At 37.3% G+C, this 13,081-nt stretch overlaps 1 protein-coding gene and 1 long non-coding RNA gene across 2 annotated transcripts in view; one reads left to right on the forward strand and one right to left on the reverse strand.

The window, feature by feature from the left end:
• Positions 1-551: 551 nt before the first annotated feature.
• On the reverse strand, positions 552-3,266 carry LOC117243315. The gene is made up of 2 exons (XR_004495441.1): positions 2,445-3,266; positions 552-1,192 (listed from the first exon to the last, which is right to left on the reverse strand). It is a non-coding gene; the product is annotated as an uncharacterized LOC117243315 (long non-coding RNA).
• Positions 3,267-4,543: 1,277 nt separating this feature from the next.
• LOC117242979 overlaps positions 4,544-13,081 on the forward strand; it is a 162,818-nt gene continuing 154,280 nt past the window's right edge. Inside the window, exon 1 of the mRNA XM_033510060.1 lies at positions 4,544-4,770. The gene's annotated coding sequence lies outside the window, so the exon portion shown is untranslated. The remainder of the gene's footprint in view (positions 4,771-13,081) is intronic.

Genomic DNA, 13,081 nt, shown 5'->3' on the forward strand with positions numbered 1-13,081 from the left:
GATCCATCGCATTGAATGACTGTGCAAATTCCCCTAATTTAATGTGACACGCAATTGCCCAAAATGTCTCGTAAACCAACCATGTTCAGTCATACGTGTGAACTTCGAAACATTACAGGAATCATTTATACGCGGTAGTAGACGCTTCTGTTAACAACTTCTAATAATTACGCGAGGTAAGCACATCTTCCCGGTGTTCGAGTTATTACATCGACTGACGCGGTGCTCAAAGGCGTGACACTCAAATTAAACAGAAGAAAGTGGTCACGGTGAAAAGAACAACAGGCGATACACTGGATATCACGCTTATGCGTAACAAACTTTCTTTTATCCGATCTCACTTTCCTCCCGTTAAATATACGTACAGCGAACTGATTTTTAATTGGAATCTACGTCATCGAAAAATTATACGAAAAATCAGTCACTGGATTGATGCATCCGGAATGCTTCTTCATGATTTTAAATTGGTAGGTGGATATCGTGAATGGAAAGTAAATGTTAGAAATACCACATTGTCTGTGTCTAAAATAGCGATTAAAATAACAAAGGAATTATAATAAATTAGGAATTTATATCTCACGCAAATATTAGTACACATTAATATTGACTTTGAAAATTGAAATCTAACGAGAAGACTACAGAATCACTAAAGAAGCACACCGAACAAGAACTAGGGATAACGATATTTACAAATTCGGAAGAATGAATTTACATAACCGTTGGAAAATGTATATAGATTTAATTGGAAACTTAATACGATCATTGAAAATAAATCTTAATTCCGCAAGTAATTTCTACGTATTATATTTTAGCTTCGAATTTGATTTTTGATTTCTCTTTTTCGGTGGAATGGCGGTAAAAGAATAGATCGAAACGAAACAGATTTGCAGCGTTGACACGAGGACAATTGAAGAATTGGAATAAGTCACGATTAACGCGTACATGCGTGCTGGAACATGGTAAACGACTACGTAAATTGTAGCTCGATCCGGTGCGTAACGAACCGATGTACCAGAGCCTCGGACTTGTTCGAAATGGCGTATGCACGCGTCCCGTGCGTGTAATTAGGGGACATACGTGCTTCGCTTGACAGTTCGTTCTGTTCGAGCAAGTGTTTTCAGACTAATTCGCAAGGGAGCTTCCAATACGAGCCGACTATACAAAACCCCTGCTTGTTTGCATAACAAACCGGCTGAAACAAGTTTTTTAAGAAATGCTCAGTAAAAATTCCTCTCTAATTTATGTAATTTGTTATCGCTAAGAATATTAATTTTTTATCCTTTTTAATTTCTACGTAAAATGTGATCTATATCTAATATCCTAACAATATGTAACTGGAATATCACCTGATATTTTTAGATTGGTAATTTGTTTTCTTTTTACTTTAAAAATGTTAGTCTGTTAAATATAATTGTTATATTTTCCTCATATTTATCAGTATATGTTCGTTATCGCAACAAGTAAAATAAAACTATATTAATTTAATAAATGTAGCACAGCTTTCTTCTCTTACTCTGAAAGCGACAGTTTTTCAAAGAGTGCAAAGAATTGTTTCGACTGAGGAGGCTATATATTTACTGAATTTAAGATATTATACGTATTAATCGTTGCGGTATTGTTACTGCGGCGACAAAGTGTAACCGTAGTGTTGAGATAAATAAGATTGTCAGACAGAAAATGCTGACGTAGCCGGTACAGACGGAGATAAGGATCGCAAGAAAGAAGAAAAGCTATTTCACAGATCGAGGATGATAGGGTTCAGATGCGAGTAATAAATTTTAGGTGCAAGTGGGTCGACGCCGGCGTAGATTGCCCCCGATTTCTGCATTTCGACAGGAGTCACGGTGAAACTTCCGTTTAAAACTTATAATCGCGTATTCTCGACGTCGTCTCAATAAAATAAGGAAGTTTTAACGTTAAAGACACTGACAAGTTCTCGAAGGGAAATCGATAATTGTCCGAAGGAATCTCCTTTGAGGAGTTTTAAAACAGGAAAAAACGATCTGCTTAGTATCACCAATTAATAATTTTATAATAAGTAAACTAACAACTCCTCGAGAAAATAAGAAGTTTCCCGAGTTTTATCATTAAAATTTCATCAAACATTCATTCTCGTTAATTTAAAAAGATATGGCTACTTATATAGTATATTGAAGTTTAGCTTCATCTACAGTTTTCTCAAACTGGAAATTTCGTCGCTATCTCTGCACTTCTAATTTAACAAGTAAATTTTCAAATTTTGAAATCAGAAGGTTTGTATAATACTCCCTGATGAATAGGATAATTTACTTTGCAATTAGTGCGATCGTTTCTATTTCAAAGTAAGAAAAGAGAGCATTTAAACGTTCCATTTAGCTAATCCATTTTCTAAGGTATTTGTCACGCGATTTTATTCAAATTTGTCGTCACTTTAAAACACAGTTCGAAGATTTGCATGCACTTACTAACTCCATTAGTCTGGAAACATGACCAGCTGGAGATTGCGACAACCGGTTGAGAGACTTATTCGACCTTCATTCCGGCCTTTACCACATTCCAATGAGAGCCGATGAATTCCATCGAGTCCTCCTTTCGACATGACCCCATAAACTTGAAGACATCTGTGGTCATTGAGGGCTGGCTGTGTAATTAGAAAAGTGGCTGGTAAACCTTCGCCGAAGAACCAGTACAGTCGTGACAGACTTTAAAACTTCCAGTGATTTCCCATGAAAACTTTCTTTTCAACGGACGAGACCTGTATAAATAATAATGTATTCATTTCCACGGTTGTGTATGCTGATGACACTTGTGAATCGCCAGGGAAAATATTCATATGAGAATAATCGATATTTAGCGCACGTGTGTTGGCGCGAGCACGGAGAAGGCAATTTTTAAAATATAAATTCAAGGCAAATTGAAAAACGAGTGCCAGTTACCGTTATCGAGGCGATACGTATGTTGAAACAGATATTTCATTCTGAAACTGTTATCTCTTGCGAACGTGTTTGTTTATTGTATTAATTTCTACTTGTCGTTATAAATTAATAATCGTAACTTCGTCCACAAAATACGGTGCAATTAATTGTACAAACATATTTTAATCAAATAACAGTAATTTAACAAAGTCCAGCTTTATTTGCATTATCATACCTACATGCATACCTAAAAGTAGCTTAAATTTGTCATATCGACAACATTTCGCGTACCGTTACTTCCTAATTTATGTACCTCGTTATAATCACGACACGATTTCTCGAAAGCAAACTTTATCAAAGTAATATTTAACATTACTATCACATCGATCTTATCTATCTAAATATATACGGATCTTAACAGCACGGATTAGAATTATTAGTTGTCTCACTCATTTCAGATCTCTATGTATAGATGTCTCAAATCCTCTTATCAAATTAATTACCTCGTTGCTATATTATTGAATACTTTACTTCTTTCAATTACAGACAAAGCTCTATTCAGGATTTTTAAATATCATCTTCGATAAAAGAAGATAAAGCGTACTGTTAAGATTTATGGTATAATAATATGGTACTATATAACAATATATAATAGTATATAATAATATACTGCCTAAAATCTCAAATTATTAGAATCCCAAGTCGAAAATTGACGCGTTTTACCAGTCATAGGTTATCAATTGGTTCGAGTTCTTTCTGTTAGTAGCTTTTTACGTATAGATACTCTGAATCCTTTTATCAAGTTGTCTTATTGTATCAACTTAATGTTTAAAACATGAACTTTTCCAATGTCCTACTCAAAACCCTAGATTTATCTAAAATTCAACACCTTACTCAGACACCTTGGCAATACCAATTTTGAAAAGAATCTCGAATTTTCTCGTCGGAAACTTCAACTCGTAATCAGTCCCATAGAAACAAATGTTATCAAGCGTCTCAACACTTTTCGAAATTTCAACATCCCTAAATATCCATCCGCCCTTAAAAATCAGCCAGAAGCTCACAAACCTTTTAACTCAATCCTATGAAATCAGATTTTTCCATCAGCCAAAGTATTTTGCTGCTCAGCATTTCTAAATATCCTTTCCATCTTACGAATCACCGAAAATGTCAAAAATCTTTCAATTAAATCCTGCGAAATCAAATTTTACCAAGTTTCTACTCAGCATTCCTAAGTATCCTTTTCGTGTTACGAGAGAATCGCCTAAAATTTATTAAACACTCTCGCGATACGTAGATTTAATCCAGCGACTTATCAGCGACACCGGACGCGCCAAGGCTTGGCTCGCCTCGGTATCTGATCTTTCTTGGTGCACGGTGATACTTACGTCGCACGTCGCTAACAATACTCAGGCCGAGCAACCGCATCGTTTGACAGAAGTCGCGCGTGGACGCGTGGAACCATGTTGACTACTCAACGTCGGTGGCACGATTATTTCGCGGGCGCGTAAAGTAGCGTGGTTTTGCAACGTGGACGCGCTGAATCCTTACGATCTCGCACGAACGATACCCATTCGTCCGATTCGGCAGAGGTCGGCTGGTCTGCAGCGACTCCGCCGCTCGGAAGAGGCTCAGTCGCTTCGCGCGCCTCGTGCCGTATGTGTTGTATCTGTTCACTGCTCCAACTGGTTGAATCGCGAGAAGCTCCCGCCTTAGTTTCGTGTGTCGATCCTAGATCAAACTCGGTTTTTTTTACGTGACAATCGTCGCGACAGTTGAAAACGAACGTGTTTCTTTTTTCTCCAATCACTGGTGCTTGTTTCGCCGAATTTTCCCAGTTCCGTTTGAAAGTTCCCGGCTCGGCCCATCGGCTGAGGTGAGTATCAGTAGTGCGTGTTTTTATCTTTCTCCCTCTGATATAAGCTTCTCCTTTTTACTTTAATATAGTTGAAGTGTTTTGAGACAAATGGTTGTTTTCTGAATTTTTTAAATATCAATCGTCTCTGTGACACCACATTTGTGATTAATTTTAGAAATCGTCGTATCTGATTGGAAAGAGTGATCGTTGATTAAATGGTATCTTTGAAAATGATGATACTAGGTGATTCACGAGTTCATAATACATTGTATATTTTTAGCGATGGATTTATCTAGTGACGGATCAAGAAATAAAATTCTGGGTTCTTGTTATCGGTTTGACTAATTTTGAATTCCGGATTTGCGAAACGTTGTCGTTTTGCAACGATGAAAACACTTTATCGTAATTAATATGAATGTAGAGTAATAAATAGAAAATTTCATTATTAAAATATGATTGAAATATTTTGTAAGATAGGTAAGACTGTCTTGAGCGTGATACTTGATGTCGTTTAATACGAACAGGTGTCTCTATGTGAGTTCCGAATCTCCATAAGAACGTGAAAGAAATCCTAATTTCGTTCTAAGTGACAGTACAATTTCCCGTCCCACTGGAACGAAAAATAGCATCATTTTCGATCGCAATGTGCCGTTTTACAAACAGATATATTTTTCTTTCACATTAAACCCTATATTATGGTCTCAATACGAGCCTGGTTTTTCACAATGTGACCGGGCTGGCCGTGAATTATTTGTCATTTTGTAGGAACATAAATTCTGTTTTGGAGCTGACGTTTGGTAGCGTTCAATATGCGTTCGGTCAGTTAGTTTTCTCGTCGCTCCAATAATTTGGGGCTATGCAACGTGTTTTCGGGGAAAAAAAATGGAACAGACCTTTTTGTGAGTTCACCGACAGGCGCAGGTTTCCAGTGTGACACGAGGTTGTTGCTTACGATTTAAAAAAAAATATTGATGTTGAATTTCGAAATAAAGAGGAGTGGAAAATTTAATAAATCACTCAGACATTGTCTCTCTGTTTAAAACAAAGAATTCCAATTAATAGATTCGTAAGTGAATAAAAATATTTGATAATCAAAAGTCCTAAGAGATTATTTTTCTATATCTCTTTAAATCAAAGTTCAAAATTCTCCATATGTTTGTATATTATCCTCTTTTTATGATTACTTTTATCTTGGTATTGTGATTAAAACTTTTAATCAATACTGGGCAAGCGAGATTATCTCGAATCCGAGTAATGAATGAAGATTTTTACGAATACAAACTGACAACGATAAGTTCATAAATCTCGCGTTTAGATGTTGGAGAAGTTGGATCTACCTTTCATGTTCCAAAAGTAAATGTTTAGTTTTCATCTTTCTTCGTGTCCAAAGAGGAAACACACGACATACGTAAGTTTAGCGGGAATGATCGATAACAGGGGATAAAATGAAACAACCAAGTGGATTTCCGCGCGAACTTTTCGTGTTTCCTACTAATCGAAAAGTAGCTCTTATCGAAAGGCGCAGTAGTCGAAATTCGATTTCAGTTGAATCAAAGTGTTGAACGATTATTTTCTTGCAATAATCATCGTATCTAGTTTAAAAGCACTGCTTTTATGGAATAGAAAATACGATAAAATAGGATTATGAGGTTAGAAAAATTTCGAAAAATTCATGGAGAATTATTTAAAGAATTAGACGTTCAGATGCAAGAAAATAAAGCAAGCGGATATTGGTAGAGCAAAGGTAGAATTAATTACGAATATTAAATACTTAATAGTCGATAAATAGTTATAGCTTACTGCAGGCTGTCGCTTAAAATATTACCTACTCATTTTCATCGATTCGATATGAAACCCAAATTGTGGACCTTAATGATCCGTTAACACGCGTGAGAAGCTCTCATCGATTTCTGACGAAATTTATTGCGGCAATATTGTACAGGGTATAAATTAGAAAAAAATAAAATAAAAAATAAAGTTTAAACTATAAACAAATTAAATTCAGTTGAAATGCTCCTGCACGAAAATAAAAATAGAAAAAATGAAATGAAATGTAAAAAAGTTAGTTATTTTCTAAACGAAACCATTCCGTTCTAGCTCTAAAATGGCAAATTCTTATTTCCTAAGAATCTGTGTGATATCCTCGTTCAGCTTAAACAGTGACCATACGAACACGATCTTCTCTTAATAAACAGAGGACAAGCTTCTAATTTCGCGCAGAAAGAGAGAAACGCGATTTAATTAAAGCTTATTCCACGAATGATCTTGAATTGTAAGTAGAAATTCGAAGTGCAGCTACAAAGGTAGGACGCCTGGTATTTTCTCAATCTTAAGAATGTGTTGTAGCCAGCCATAAGATGGCGCGTTAATAACGTAGCATTCGAAGCAACCGACAGAAGATTGCGTTCCCTATTTAGAAGCGTCTTTTGAAGGCTTCCCCTCGTTGCTTTCTTTTTTCGATTATGCAAATAAACCGTTACGCGAATATTACGTTCTACTATAAGTAGAGTCGTTTTAACTCACGACGTCCTAACAGGAAAATTATCACATAGACGGTGGAAGATTCCCTTTGAAGCGATCACTTTCAACTTAAAACCATACACCTGCACCTCTTGTCGGCCTTAGTTAAACTTCCGTTTCGGGATTTCACATGTAACCTACCGCTTACACTTTTTATTCCGGTCAAAGGTTCCACAGTAATTTATGAATCTCGCCGCCAAACGAACCACCGGAAACCAAATTTTTCCTAGTTTATTCCCAACGAGGCTACCAGATGTTTCAAAAGCATTGGAAAAAAGTTTTAGTGCAACTTTTATGTGTTAAAAAAGAAGATTGCGATATAAATAGTGAGGCTATTAAAACAAAGAAATCATTTTTAGCTAGATAATTTTAGTACAGAATATTGGATATGTTTGTATAAATCTTTCTTATTTTGACATAAGAAGTTATATCTACATTTTTAAAATACCTTATACATTATGTGTTTAATGATTATACGCGGTTCACTCGCGTTTGCAAAAATTAACGCGACAGAGCAGCCTTATTCCGCGTTCGAGCATAAGGAAGTTGGCAAATAAATTTTCATCCCTGTGAAACTTAAAAAAAGCCGACGATTCGCGCACCGCTATATGGAATGAAAACTTATGGTCGAGTGAAGTTTCGCTAAAACCGGAAACTTGTTCTCGGTTCCATCAGCGAATGAAGTACGTCAAAATTAAATTATTCACGTATTCCTTCTCTCTTTAACCGCGGAAAATATCGTGTTTAACTTGACTCCTATTATAAATTTAAACTTCGTCCAAGCCGTCTTTCGAACTCAAATTTATCTTGGAAAAATTTTTCGTTGAAAGGAGCTTTTTTTGTAGCGAAGATCGCGGTTGATCGCCAACAAAGGTCAATTCCTTTTCGATAGATAACAAACACGACCGAGAAGATCGAGCGAACGATACTTCCACGGAATCTCGCCGGCAATTAGGGAAGTTTCAATTAGTGGAAAAAAAGTGAAGAGCCAGAGGCCGATAATACGATAGCAAACGGGTGGCTTTTGTTTAAAGTACCATGCTTACGTCGCTGAAACGAGCGTTCGCGTCTCGAATGACCGATCAAGGAACCATTTTATCCCTTGTCTTATAATTAGCATTCTGTTTGCGATTCACGGTTAATATATCCGGAAAAGGAGAAGAAGAATACACAGTGTACATCTACACTTCCATTCGAGAGACAGAGAAAAAAGAAAAGAGAGTAATTTACGTACTTAACTATACTTGAGGAAATTTATGTAGATCCGAGATAAGATTATTCCGTTGGAAAAGTTGTTGAATGTGAACGAGAAAACTGTGTTACGTTACGCTCACGGTCATTTCGACAATGGCAATAATATTCTTCGTTTAAATCTGCTTTCGTAATCATCTATGAAACGGCCTTATCTGTGAAATACATTTAAAAGAGAGTAGGGGAAACAATCTTGTTATTCCGTGTTAATTTGATCGATAGCATATTGAAAGTAAATGATCGAACGCAATTTTTCTGCCGGATAAACAAGGCTATCGGTAGTTTTCATATCAGACCCGCGTCGAGCTTTGTATCTCAAAGAGCTAAAGAACAATTTCCTCCCATTCCAAGTCGCATTCGTTCTCATCTCCACCCATTTTATCTTCCCGCGATCGTAATTTCCTTCCTTAATCAGAGCGAATATTCGTTCTCATTGCGCGGCCTGTTTTATCGCTTTGCGATTGTAATTTCTCCGCCTTAATACCGCTTTCTTTCTAATCGACGAATAACAAGGAGGCAAATTGATCGATTTCACGTTTTTTTACTTGCGTCTCGTTTTCCTTCTGGTCGCCTCCGTTTCATTGTCTTACAATTTCATCGGTTAGAAGAAAAGTTTGACGCATAATTTTAGAGATATTTGCAATTCGAAATAGGCCAATAGAACTTATAAAATTTTGATGATATTCCAAGAAGATAGACAAAAATTAATTTACACGTTTGAGTTTTAGTCATTTTTCTTTTTTTGTAAAACTTGATGGAAAATTACGTTCAATGAAGAATTCATTAACGTTCCAAGCGACAGGTGCATTGTTATGTATATCGAATGAATTTAAAGTAGAACGTAGTCAAATTTGTTCGATTCTTCGGTCGGATGGTCCTCGATGACGTTTATTTTGGCACGTGACTCGTTTCAATGAGTTCAAATGAGCATCGACAGGGACGAGACTCGGACAGAATGGAAGAATTCAAAGGAGCAGTAATCGAAAATATTTTCCTTTTTTAAGCCGATATTGACTGGACGAGTCGCACTTGAGCACGGATCAGTTGTGAATTTATGTCACACGTTGGCGGGCATAAATCATACTGCGTTTACCGTTATGCTCGCGTTAAAATCGCCGTTTCTACCTAGATACGATATCGCGTCGTTGGAAAATGTTGCATCCGTACTGAAAACAAAAATTTATACAGCTGGTAAGCCGATGAAAAATTCTCATCGATCGAGTGCCACGGATATGGGTTGAAAGTTTCAGCAATGTCTCAATTTTAGTCGGAAAAATTAATCGAATTTTATAAAAAGCGAATACGTTCCCGAAACTTGTTCCATTATTTTTCGAATGAAACGAGTATAGAGAGTGAAAGAACGACACGTGTAACGTTCGAACGAAAAATACGAACAATTCTGATCGTAATTGCGTTCGTATCTGAAATTAACTCGAAAGAGTTTCATTTCCACGGAGTTGTTCGGTGGTGTAATTGAAATAGCTGCTTGGTACGAGTACGTGCGCGCAACGCGAGTTTGAGATAATGTGTAATCCTAATTAAAAGCTTTCGCGGAACTTTACAGCGCTCGCCACTTACTGTTAGTTTCTTCATTTCATTACGGCACGATGCCAGAGAAATGCATACAGTTTGCGGCTGGTGCAAAGCGTGTTGGACCTGATGGTGTACAAAAAAGGAATTCGCGCCCAAGAAAATTGCACGTGGTTTCCAACGAAAACTTCGCCTCTGAATAACATCCACGATTGTTCTATGAATTTCAAACACTGTGAAAGCTTGCCCAAGTTTTGTGTCTTCTTTCGAAATAGTTTCTTTCGTTTTATAAGAAAATAATTATACTGAAATATAATTTGATGAAATAATATGAAATAAAAAATATCGTGCGTCTATTAATTTCTTATAAAACGAAAGAAACTTTCGGGACAGCCTAACAGATACTCACGTCGGATTGAAAAATTTAACACTTCTAAATAACACAAATATATATGAAAAGAGTAGTATATTTCGCTAAAATAAATTTCCTCTTCAACCACCCGAACGCATTATTTCTTTATAGTTTAATATTACCTCATAATAAATGAAACTCACGATAAAGATTGTAATAAATCTATTTAAAGGAAAGAGTATTTAATAGAAATGCTTATAAAAAACATGATGGCCAATGAAATAGCGTCAAGGTATCGACAATCGTAAAATATATCGTCACGAAAAACAGTTTACTTCGATCAGAAATTTTCGGACGCTATCCTATCCGATTTCATTTTGTATGTAGACGATAATTCGTAATCACACGTAATTGTCACGTATCATATATTTTTGCGTATTATGTACGTGCGTGTGAATCGCGATTGCAAACGTTTCACGATCGTGTTTCTCTACGAATATCGCTACAATACCTTGCTCGCCCCTTCTCATTCTTTCCCTTTCTTTTTGTTGAAATATAACAAGCAAGCAATAAACGACGAAGCTCTGGCAAGAATCGCGTAACTTTATTGTTTTAACAGAAACTCTCTGTTGCAGTTTACTTTTTGCCTCTCTGTCGCTGTTTCCACCCCCGCGACTCTATTTTCCATCGATTCTTCGTTTTCTCTCTCATTTCTTCTGATCTTTCCTCCGTGACAATATTCGTGACGCTTTCGCGTCCTCCAGAGCGAATGATAATGTACCCTTTAAATGAAACCACGTTATCGATTCCTCTTTCGAGTACGGAGACATGGCACTGATTGCGGTCGACAACATTCTTTTGTGCCGCGTATCACTCAACTTTTCTCTTGTGAAACCATTTCCTTCCTTTCTCGCGCATCGACGTTCCCAAACTTTGTAATTTATTACACGCGGCGAGTTAGGCTCTTTTTTTTATTCTTTTCCTTTGTCTACGGCACAGTTGACAAGGGAAACTTTCACTTGAACTTTCAGATTGCACTGTGTAGATACTTTTTCCAAACTTGTAATCGTTGAACGTTTCTAATAAATCTCGCGTTTATTTTTAAACGGTGCTGTTAATAATCTATGATTTCAAACGAAATGGAAATTCTTGAATGTTTGGATAATTTTCTAATAGTTTTTGAAGTACGATTTATCTCTCCAAGACTGTCATTGTTGATGAAAAATGCATTTACTACCGTAAAGCTACTGCCTACGATTACGAGAAATTTCGCGATGAAAAAATGCATACAATGCAAATAACATGCAAAGACATATAAAATATACTCGTTATAATACTTGACAAATGAATCAAACTTCTGTCTATTCTTCCAATCGTATCCGTGAAAATATAAATTCGCATAAAAATCTGCGGTCTATCGATCTTTTACCATAGATATTTACAAATGTTCAAATACTTTCACGAGCCACTGTACATGTAATTCCGTTACGTTTCTTTTCATGGCTCCCAGATATTCGTATAATTAATATCCACGCAATATTGGACAACATATATACAGCAGACATTACACAAAACTTGAGAAGTGCACTACTTTCAAATCTCGAACTGCAGTATAATCGACAATCGATGTTATCGGAAGGTTCCACGTGAACTCGTTGAACTTCGAACGGTACGCCCACACGCGACCGGTCGCAGGTGCATACTCGTCGGTGAAACCGTATACACGCAACGTGCGTTACTGCCTGCAGGATATCAGGACCGTTTTATAACTGTTACGACAGAAGAGGCAGGACGACATTCCAACGTCGGCTCGATTTGAATGCGACCTCACGAACAAATCTCGATAATTCTCCGACGGGCGCACCTTTCGCATTTTTTCACCTCCGCCCTCGATATTTTCTTTTTCCTCCCTTTTTCTGCAGTGGCTAAAGTCCGATAAAAAGTCAGCCGGTCATCGCGTCTTTCTCTAATTTTATTTTATTTCGTCCCATACTTCTGCCTCGACCATCTATCCATTTTCTATATCGCGAAAGAAGCAGCGGCCTGGCAAAAGCACCAGCCAGGCCAGGAATTTGTCCCGAATTCCAGCAGCTATGCCTTTCTCACGGAAAAAGAAGTGCGTTTTATCTGGCTTCTCGCACAAAGTATCACCTAGCAGCGCGCCACTACTGATACGGAAATCGGTTTTCCCTGCTACAAAATTTATTGGACGTTCCTCTTCTTGCGCTCCCCGATTCTCTTCTCTGCCTTAGGCAAATTGGTATTGGTATTTATTAATGGCGACCATTCCTCTTGCGGACAGAGCCGAAAATTCCCGGGAATTCCTACGCGGGAATATTTAATTCGGGAACGCTCGGCTTTTTCACGGTATCCCAGTTTTTCTTGTTTCACGCATGGGCAAATTCAACGGTGAACTTTCGCATTCGCGGCAGATTTTCGTCGAATTCGCGCTTCGCTATAATTAATTTCGAGCGTAACCGGATTCCTCGTGGCTTGACTTCCCTTCGGTGTTTAGCCCGGTCGCTGGATTTTACAGGTTTTATTTGCATCTTTCAATCAACGGGAAACAGTTTCTCTTCCGTCCGTTAATTTGCCGCGTTTATAACGCTCCGCGTGGAACTGTCGAAAAATTCATGCGAACAATCCCGCCAGTTTCCGAGAACGTTTCCCGACCGA

Source organism: Bombus vosnesenskii, unplaced genomic scaffold (assembly GCF_011952255.1).
Source record: "Bombus vosnesenskii isolate JDL3184/JDL3185 unplaced genomic scaffold, Bvos_JDL3184-5_v1.1 scf7180000013265, whole genome shotgun sequence".
NCBI lineage: Eukaryota > Metazoa > Arthropoda > Insecta > Hymenoptera > Apidae > Bombus > Bombus vosnesenskii.